An 8,922-nucleotide genomic window follows, 5' to 3' on the forward strand; every position below is an offset into this window, starting at 1 on the left:
AACCAATGGAATGTAAATAAGAAGAAAGAAAAGTGGATGAAAAAATAACCAGCCGTGGGCAGGAATCGAACCTAACACCTTCAAATAACACGTTCGATGCTCTAACCACTGAGCTACCACAGCGGCCTTCCCTCCATCCACTTTATGAGTTTATATGTGAATTCAGAAGAAGGAGTAACAGTCAGTGCCATCTATAGGCCAAACGACGAATGTGAAAACACTCTTATGCGCATGTTTGGCGTCACGTAGCACGTGAACTTATTATAAGCGGGCATCTGATCAATTGTCCCTCTTATACAACCTAAACACACAGAGTCCGCCAATACGAGACCCTCGTTCAATGAAATAAGGGAAAGAAGTGTAAACCTAAGGGCTCGTTTTTACGTGTTTTAACACAATATTAATGAGATCTAACAGACAGTCATGCCAAGGAATGTACAGGGGAAGTTATTAGAACCAATGGAATGTAAATAAGAAGAAAGATAACTGGATGGAAAAATAACCAGCCGTGGGCAGAAATCGAACCTACGCCCTTCAAATAATGCGTTCGATGGTCTAACCACTGAGCTACCACAGCGGCCTTCCCTCCATCCACTTTTTTGGGTTTATATGTGAATTTGGAAGTAGGAGCGACAGTCAGCGCCATCTATAAGCCAAACGACGATGTGAAACACTCTTATGCGCATGTTTGGCGTCACGTAGCACGTGAACTTATTATGAGCGGGCAGCTGATTAATTGTCCCTCTTATACAACCTAAACACACCAAGTCTGCCAGTACGAGACCCTCGTTCAATGAAATAAGGGAAAGAAGTTTATACCTAAGGGCTCGTTTTCCGTGTTTTTACACACTATTAATGAGATCTAACAGATAGTAATGCCAAGGAATGTACAGGGGAAGTTATTAGAACCAATGGAATGTAAATAGGAAGAAACATAAGTGGATGAAAAAATAACCAGCCGTGGGCAGGAATCGAACCTACGACCTTCAAATAACACGTTCGATGCTCTAACCACTGAGCTACCACAGCGGCCTTCCCTCTATCCACTTTTTTGAGTTTATATGCGAATATAGAAGTAGGAGTGACAGTCAGCGCCATCTATAAGCCAAACGACGAATGTGAAAACACACTTATGCACATGTTTGGCGTCACGTAGCACGTGAACCTATTATGAGCGGGCAGCTGATTAATTGTCCCTCTTATACAACCTAAACACACCAAGTCTGCCAGTACGAGACCCTAGCTCAATAAAATAGGGGAAAGAAGTGTATACCTAAGGGCTCCTTTCTCCGTGTTTTAACACAATAATAATGAGATCTAACAGGCATTAATGCCAAGGAATGTAAAGGGGAAGTTATTAGAACCAATGGAATGTAAATAAGAAGAAAGAAAAGTGGATGAAAAAAATAAGCAGCCGTGGGCAGGAATCGAACCTAACACCTTCAAATAACACGTTCGATGCTCTAACCACTGAGCTACCACAGCGGCCTTCCCTCCATCCACTTTTTTGAGTTTATATGTGAATTCAGAAGAAGGAGTGACAGTCAGCACCATCTATAAGCAAAACGACGATTCTGAAAACACTCTTATGCGCATGTTTGGCGTCACGTAGCACGTGAACTTATTATAAGCGGGCAGCTGATTAATTGTCCCTCTTATACAACCTAAAGACACCAAGTCTGCCAGTACGAGACCCTCGTTCAATGAAATAAGGGAAAAAAGTGTATACCTAAGGGCTCGTTTTTCCGTGTTTTAACACAATAATAATGAGATCTAACAGACAGTAATGCCAAGGAATGTACAGGGGAATTTATTAGAACCAATGGAATGTAAATAGGATGAAAGAAAAGTGGATGGAAAAGTAACCAGCCGTGGGCAGGAATCGAACGTGCGACCTTCGAATAACGCGTTCGATGCTCTAACCACTGAGCTACCACAGCGGCCTTCCTTCCATCGACTTTTTTTAGTTTATATGTGAACTTAGAAGAAGGAGTAACAGTCAGTGCCATCTATAGGCCAAACGACGAATGTGAAAACACTCTTATGCGCATGTTTGGCGTCACGTAGCACGTGAACTTATTATGAGCGGGCAGCTGAATAATTGTCCCTCTTATACAACTTAAAAACACCAAGTCTGCCTGTACGAGACCCTCGTTCAATGAAATAAGGGAAAGAAGTGTATACCTAAGGACTCGTTTTTTTCGTGTTTTAACACAATAATAATGAGGTCTACAGACAGTCATGCCAAGGAATGTACAGGGGAAGTTATTAGAACCAATGGATTGTAAATAAGAAGAAAGAAAAGTGGATGAAAAAATAACCAGCCGTGGGCAGATATCGATCCTACGACCTTCGAATAACGCGTTAGATGCTCTAACCACTGAGCTACCACAGCGGCCTTCCCTCCATCTACTTTTTTGAGTTTATATGTGAATTGAGAAGTAGTAGTGACAGTCAGCGCCATCTATAAGCCAAACGACGAATGTGAAACACTCTTATGCGCATGTTTGGCGTCACGTAGCACGTGAACTTATTATGAGCGGGCAGCTGATTAATTGTCCCTCTTATACAACCTAAACACACCAAGTCTGCCAGTACGAGACCCTCGTTCAATGAAATAAGGGAAAGAAGTTTATACCTAAGGGCTCGTTTTCCGTGTTTTTACACACTATTAATGAGATCTAACAGATAGTAATGCCAAGGAATGTACAGGGGAAGTTATTAGAACCAATGGAATGTAAATAGGAAGAAACATAAGTGGATGAAAAAATAACCAGCCGTAAGCAGGAATCGAATTTATGACCTTTGAATAACGCGTTCGATGCTCTAATCAGATCGCTACCACAGCGGCCTTCCCTCCATCTACTATTTTGAGTTTATCTGTGAATTTAGAAGTAGTAGTGACAGTCAGCACTATCTATATGCAAAACGACGATTGCGAAAACACTCGTATGCGCATGTTTGGCGTCACGTAGCACGTGAACTTATTATGAGCGGGCAGCTGTTTAATTGTCCCTCTTTTACAACCTAACGAAACCAAGTCTGCCAGTACGAGACCCTCGTTCAATGAAATAAGGGAAAAAAGTGTATACCTAAGGGCTCGTTTTTCCGTGTTTTAACACAATAATAATGAGATCTAACAGACAGTAATGCCAAGGAATGTGCAGGGGAAGTTATTAGAACCAATGGAATCTAAATAAGAAGAAAGAAAAGTGGATGAAAGAGTAACGAGCCGTGGGCAGGAATCGAACATACGACCTTCAAATAACGCGTTCGATGCTCTAACCACTGAGCTACCACAGCGGCCTTCCTTCCATCCACTTTTTTGAGTTTACATGTGAATTCAGAAGAAGGAGTGACAGTCAGCACCATCTATAAGCAAAACGACGATTGTGAAAACACTCTTATGCGCATGTTTGGCGTCACGTAGCACGTGAACTTATTATGAGCGAGCAGCTGATTAATTGTCCCTCTTATACAACCTAAACACACCAAGTCTGCCAGTACGAGACCGTCGTTCAATGAAATAAGGGAAAGAAGTGTATACCTAAGGGCTCGTTTTTGCGTGTTTTAACACAATATTAATGAGATCTAACACACAGTAATGCCAAGGAATGTACAGGGGAAGTTATTATAACCAATGGAATGTAAATAAGAAGAAAGAAAAGCGGATGAAAAAATAACAAGCCGTGGGCAGAAATCGAACCTACGACCTTCAAATAACGCGTTCGATGGTCTAATCACTAAGCTGCCACAGCAGCCTTCCCTCCATCCACTTTTTTGAGTTTATATGTGAATTTGGAAGTAGGAGTGACAGTCAGCGCCATCTATAAAAACACTCTTATGTGCATGTTTGGCGTCACGTAGCACGTGAACCTATTCTGAGCGGGCAGCTGATTAATTGTCCCTCTTATACAACCTAAACACACCAATTCTGCGAGTACGAGACCCTCATTCAATGAAACAAGGGAAAGAAGTGTATACCTAGGGGCTTTGTTTTTCCGTGTTTTAACACAATAATATTGAGATCTAACAGACAGTAATGCCAAGGAATGTACAGGGGAAGTTAGAACCAATGGAATGTAATTAAGAAGAAGGAAAAGTGGATGAAAAAATAACCAGCCGTGGGCAGCAATCGAACCTACGACCTTCAAATAACACGTTCGATGCTCTAACCACTGAGCTACCACAGCGGCCTTCCCTCTATCCACTTTTTTGAGTTTATATGCGAATATAGAAGTAGGAGTGACAGTCAGCGCCATCTATAAGCCAAACGACGAATGTGAAAACACACTTATGCATATGTTTGGCGTCACGTAGCACGTGAACCTATTATGAGCGGGCAGCTGATTAATTGTCCCTCTTATACAACCTAAACACACCAAGTCTGCCAGTACGAGACCCTAGCTCAATAAAATAGGGGAAAGAAGTGTATACCTAAGGGCTCGTTTCTCCGTGTTTTAACACAATAATAATGAGATCTAACAGGCATTAATGCCAAGGAATGTACAGGGGAATTTATTAGAACCAATGGAATGTAAATAAGAAGAAAGAAAAGTGGATGAAAAAATAACCAGCCGTGGGCAGGAATCGAACCTAACACCTTCAAATAACACGTTCGATGCTCTAACCACTGAGCAACCACAGCGGCCTTCCCTCCATCCACTTTTTTGAGTTTTTATGTGAATTCAGAAGAAGGAGTGACAGTCAGCACCATCTATAAGCAAAACGACGATTCTGAAAACACTCTTATGCGCATGTTTGGCGTCACGTAGCACGTGAACTTATTATAAGCGGGCAGCTGATTAATTGTCCCTCTTATACAACCTAAAGACACCAAGTCTGCCAGTACGAGACCCTCGTTCAATGAAATAAGGGAAAAAAGTGTATACCTAAGGGCTCGTTTTTCCGTGTTTTAACACAATAATAATGAGATCTAACAGACAGTCATGCCAAGGAATGTACAGGGCAAGTTATTAGAACCAATGGAATGTAAATAAGAAGAAAGATAACTGGATGGAAAAATAACCAGCCGTGGGCAGAAATCGAACCTACGCCCTTCAAATAATGCGTTCGATGGTCTAACCACTGAGCTACCACAGCGGCCTTCCCTCCATCCACTTTTTTGGGTTTATATGTGAATTTGGAAGTAGGAGCGACAGTCAGCGCCATCTATAAGCCAAACGACGAATGTGAAACACTCTTATGCGCATGTTTGGCGTCACGTAGCACGTGAACTTATTATGAGCGAGCAGCTGATTAATTGTCCCTCTTATACAACCTAAACACACCAAGTCTGCCAGTACGAGACCGTCGTTCAATGAAATAAGGGAAAGAAGTGTATACCTAAGGGCTCGTTTTTGCGTGTTTTAACACAATATTAATGAGATCTAACACACAGTAATGCCAAATAATGTACAGGGGAAGTTATTATAACCAATGGAATGTAAATAAGAAGAAAGAAAAGTGGATGAAAGAGTAACGAGCCGTGGACAGGAATCGAACATACGACCTTCAAATAACGCGTTCGATGCTTTAACCACTGAGCTACCACAGCGGCCTTCCTTCCATCCACTTTTTTGAGTTTATATGTGAACTTAGAAGAAGGAGTGACAGTCAGCGCCATCTATAATCCAAACGACGAATGTGAAAACACTCTTATGTGCATGTTTGGCGTCACGTAGCACGTGAACCTATTATGAGTGGGCAGCTGATTAATTGTCCCTCTTATACAACCTAAAGACACCAACTCTGCCAGTACGAGACCATCGTTCAATGAAATAAGGGAAAAAGTGTATACCTAAGGGCTCCTTTTTCCGTGTTTTAACACAATAATAATGAGATCTACAGACAGTCATGCCAAGGAATGTACAGGGGAAGTTATTAGAACCAATGGATTGTAAATAGGAAGAAAGAAAAGTGGATGAAAAAATAACCAGCCGTGGGCAGATATCGATCCTACGACCTTCGAATAACGCGTTAGATGCTCTAACCACTGAGCTACCACAGCGGCCTTCCCTCCATCTACTTTTTTGAGTTTATATGTGAATTTAGAAGTAGTAGTGACAGTCAGCGCCATCTATAAGCCAAACGACGAATGTGAAACACTCTTATGCGCATGTTTGGCGTCACGTAGCACGTGAACTTATTATGAGCGGGCAGCTGATTTATATTCCCTCTTATACAACCTAAACACACCAAGTCTGCCAGTACGAGACCCTCGTTCAATGAAATAAGGGAAAGAAGTTTATACCTAAGGGCTCGTTTTCCGTGTTTTTACACACTATTAATGAGATCTAACAGATAGTAATTCCAAGGAATGTACAGGGGAAGTTATTAGAACCAATGGAATGTAAATAGGAAGAAACATAAGTGGATGAAAAAATAACCATCCGTAAGCAGGAATCGAATTTATGACCTTTGAATAACGCGTTCGATGCTCTAATCAGATCGCTACCACAGCGGCCTTCCCTCCATCTACTATTTTGAGTTTATCTGTGAATTTAGAAGTAGTAGTGACAGTCAGCGCCATCTATAAGCCAAACGACGAATGTGAAAACACTCTTATGTGCATGTTTGGCGTCACGTAGCACGTGAACCTATTATGAGTGGGCAGCTGATTAATTGTCCCTCTTATACAACCTAAAGACACCAACTCTGCCAGTACGAGACCCTCGTTCAATGAAATAAGGGAAAAAGTGTATACCTAAGGGCTCCTTTTTCCGTGTTTTAACACAATAATAATGAGATCTAACAGACAGCAAAGCCAAGGAATGTACAGGGGAAGTTATTAGAACCAATGGAATGTAAATAAGAAGAAAGAAAAGTGGATGAAAAAATAACAAGCCGTGGGCAGAAATCGAACCTACGACCTTCAAATAACGCGTTCGATGGTCTAATCACTAAGCTGCCACAGCAGCCTTCCCTCCATCCACTTTTTTGAGTTTATATGTGAATTTGGAAGTAGGAGTGACAGTCAGCGCCATCTATAAAAACACTCTTATGTGCATGTTTGGCGTCACGTAGCACGTGAACCTATTCTGAGCGGGCAGCTGATTAATTGTCCCTCTTATACAACCTAAACACACCAATTCTGCGAGTACGAGACCCTCATTCAATGAAACAAGGGAAAGAAGTGTATACCTAGGGGCTTTGTTTTTCCGTGTTTTAACACAATAATATTGAGATCTAACAGACAGTAATGCCAAGGAATGTACAGGGGAAGTTAGAACCAATGGAATGTAATTAAGAAGAAGGAAAAGTGGATGAAAAAATAACCAGCCGTGGGCAGCAATCGAACCTACGACCTTCAAATAACACGTTCGATGCTCTAACCACTGAGCTACCACAGCGGCCTTCCCTCTATCCACTTTTTTGAGTTTATATGCGAATATAGAAGTAGGAGTGACAGTCAGCGCCATCTATAAGCCAAACGACGAATGTGAAAACACACTTATGCATATGTTTGGCGTCACGTAGCACGTGAACCTATTATGAGCGGGCAGCTGATTAATTGTCCCTCTTATACAACCTAAACACACCAAGTCTGCCAGTACGAGACCCTAGCTCAATAAAATAGGGGAAAGAAGTGTATACCTAAGGGCTCGTTTCTCCGTGTTTTAACACAATAATAATGAGATCTAACAGGCATTAATGCCAAGGAATGTACAGGGGAATTTATTAGAACCAATGGAATGTAAATAAGAAGAAAGAAAAGTGGATGAAAAAATAACCAGCCGTGGGCAGGAATCGAACCTAACACCTTCAAATAACACGTTCGATGCTCTAACCACTGAGCAACCACAGCGGCCTTCCCTCCATCCACTTTTTTGAGTTTATATGTGAATTCAGAAGAAGGAGTGACAGTCAGCACCATCTATAAGCAAAACGACGATTCTGAAAACACTCTTATGCGCATGTTTGGCGTCACGTAGCACGTGAACTTATTATAAGCGGGCAGCTGATTAATTGTCCCTCTTATACAACCTAAAGACACCAAGTCTGCCAGTACGAGACCCTCGTTCAATGAAATAAGGGAAAAAAGTGTATACCTAAGGGCTCGTTTTTCCGTGTTTTAACACAATAATAATGAGATCTAACAGACAGTCATGCCAAGGAATGTACAGGGCAAGTTATTAGAACCAATGGAATGTAAATAAGAAGAAAGATAACTGGATGGAAAAATAACCAGCCGTGGGCAGAAATCGAACCTACGCCCTTCAAATAATGCGTTCGATGGTCTAACCACTGAGCTACCACAGCGGCCTTCCCTCCATCCACTTTTTTGGGTTTATATGTGAATTTGGAAGTAGGAGCGACAGTCAGCGCCATCTATAAGCCAAACGACGAATGTGAAACACTCTTATGCGCATGTTTGGCGTCACGTAGCACGTGAACTTATTATGAGCGGGCAGCTGATTAATTGTCCCTCTTATACAACCTAAACACACCAAGTCTGCCAGTACGAGACCCTCGTTCAATGAAATAAGGGAAAGAAGTTTATACCTAAGGGCTCGTTTTCCGTGTTTTTACACACTATTAATGAGATCTAACAGATAGTAATGCCAAGGAATGTACAGGGGAAGTTATTAGAACCAATGGAATGTAAATAGGAAGAAACATAAGTGGATGAAAAAATAACCAGCCGTGGGCAGGAATCGAACCTATGACCTTCGAATAAAGCGTTCGATGCTCTAACCACTGATCTACCACAGCGGCTTCCCTCCATCTACTTTTTTGAGTTTATCTGTGAATGTAGAAGTAGGAGTGACAGTCAGCACCATCTATAAGCAAAACGACGATTGCGAAAACACTCTTATGCGCATGTTTGGCGTCACGTAGCACGTGAACTTATTATGAGCGGGCAGCTGTTTAATTGTCCCTCTTATACAACCTAACGAAACCAAGTCTGCCAGTACGAGA

The 8,922-nt window shown here is 41.7% G+C and overlaps 1 non-coding gene across 1 annotated transcript; it reads right to left on the reverse strand.

Annotated features, from left to right (window-relative positions):
- Window positions 1-956: 956 nt before the first annotated feature.
- On the reverse strand, window positions 957-1,029 carry TRNAT-UGU (transfer RNA threonine (anticodon UGU)). The gene has a single exon. It is a non-coding gene; the product is annotated as a tRNA-Thr (tRNA).
- Between the last annotated feature and the right edge of the window lie 7,893 nt (window positions 1,030-8,922).

The sequence above is a fragment of the Rhipicephalus microplus genome, chromosome 1 (assembly GCF_043290135.1).
Source record: "Rhipicephalus microplus isolate Deutch F79 chromosome 1, USDA_Rmic, whole genome shotgun sequence".
NCBI classification, from domain to species: Eukaryota; Metazoa; Arthropoda; class Arachnida; order Ixodida; family Ixodidae; genus Rhipicephalus; species Rhipicephalus microplus.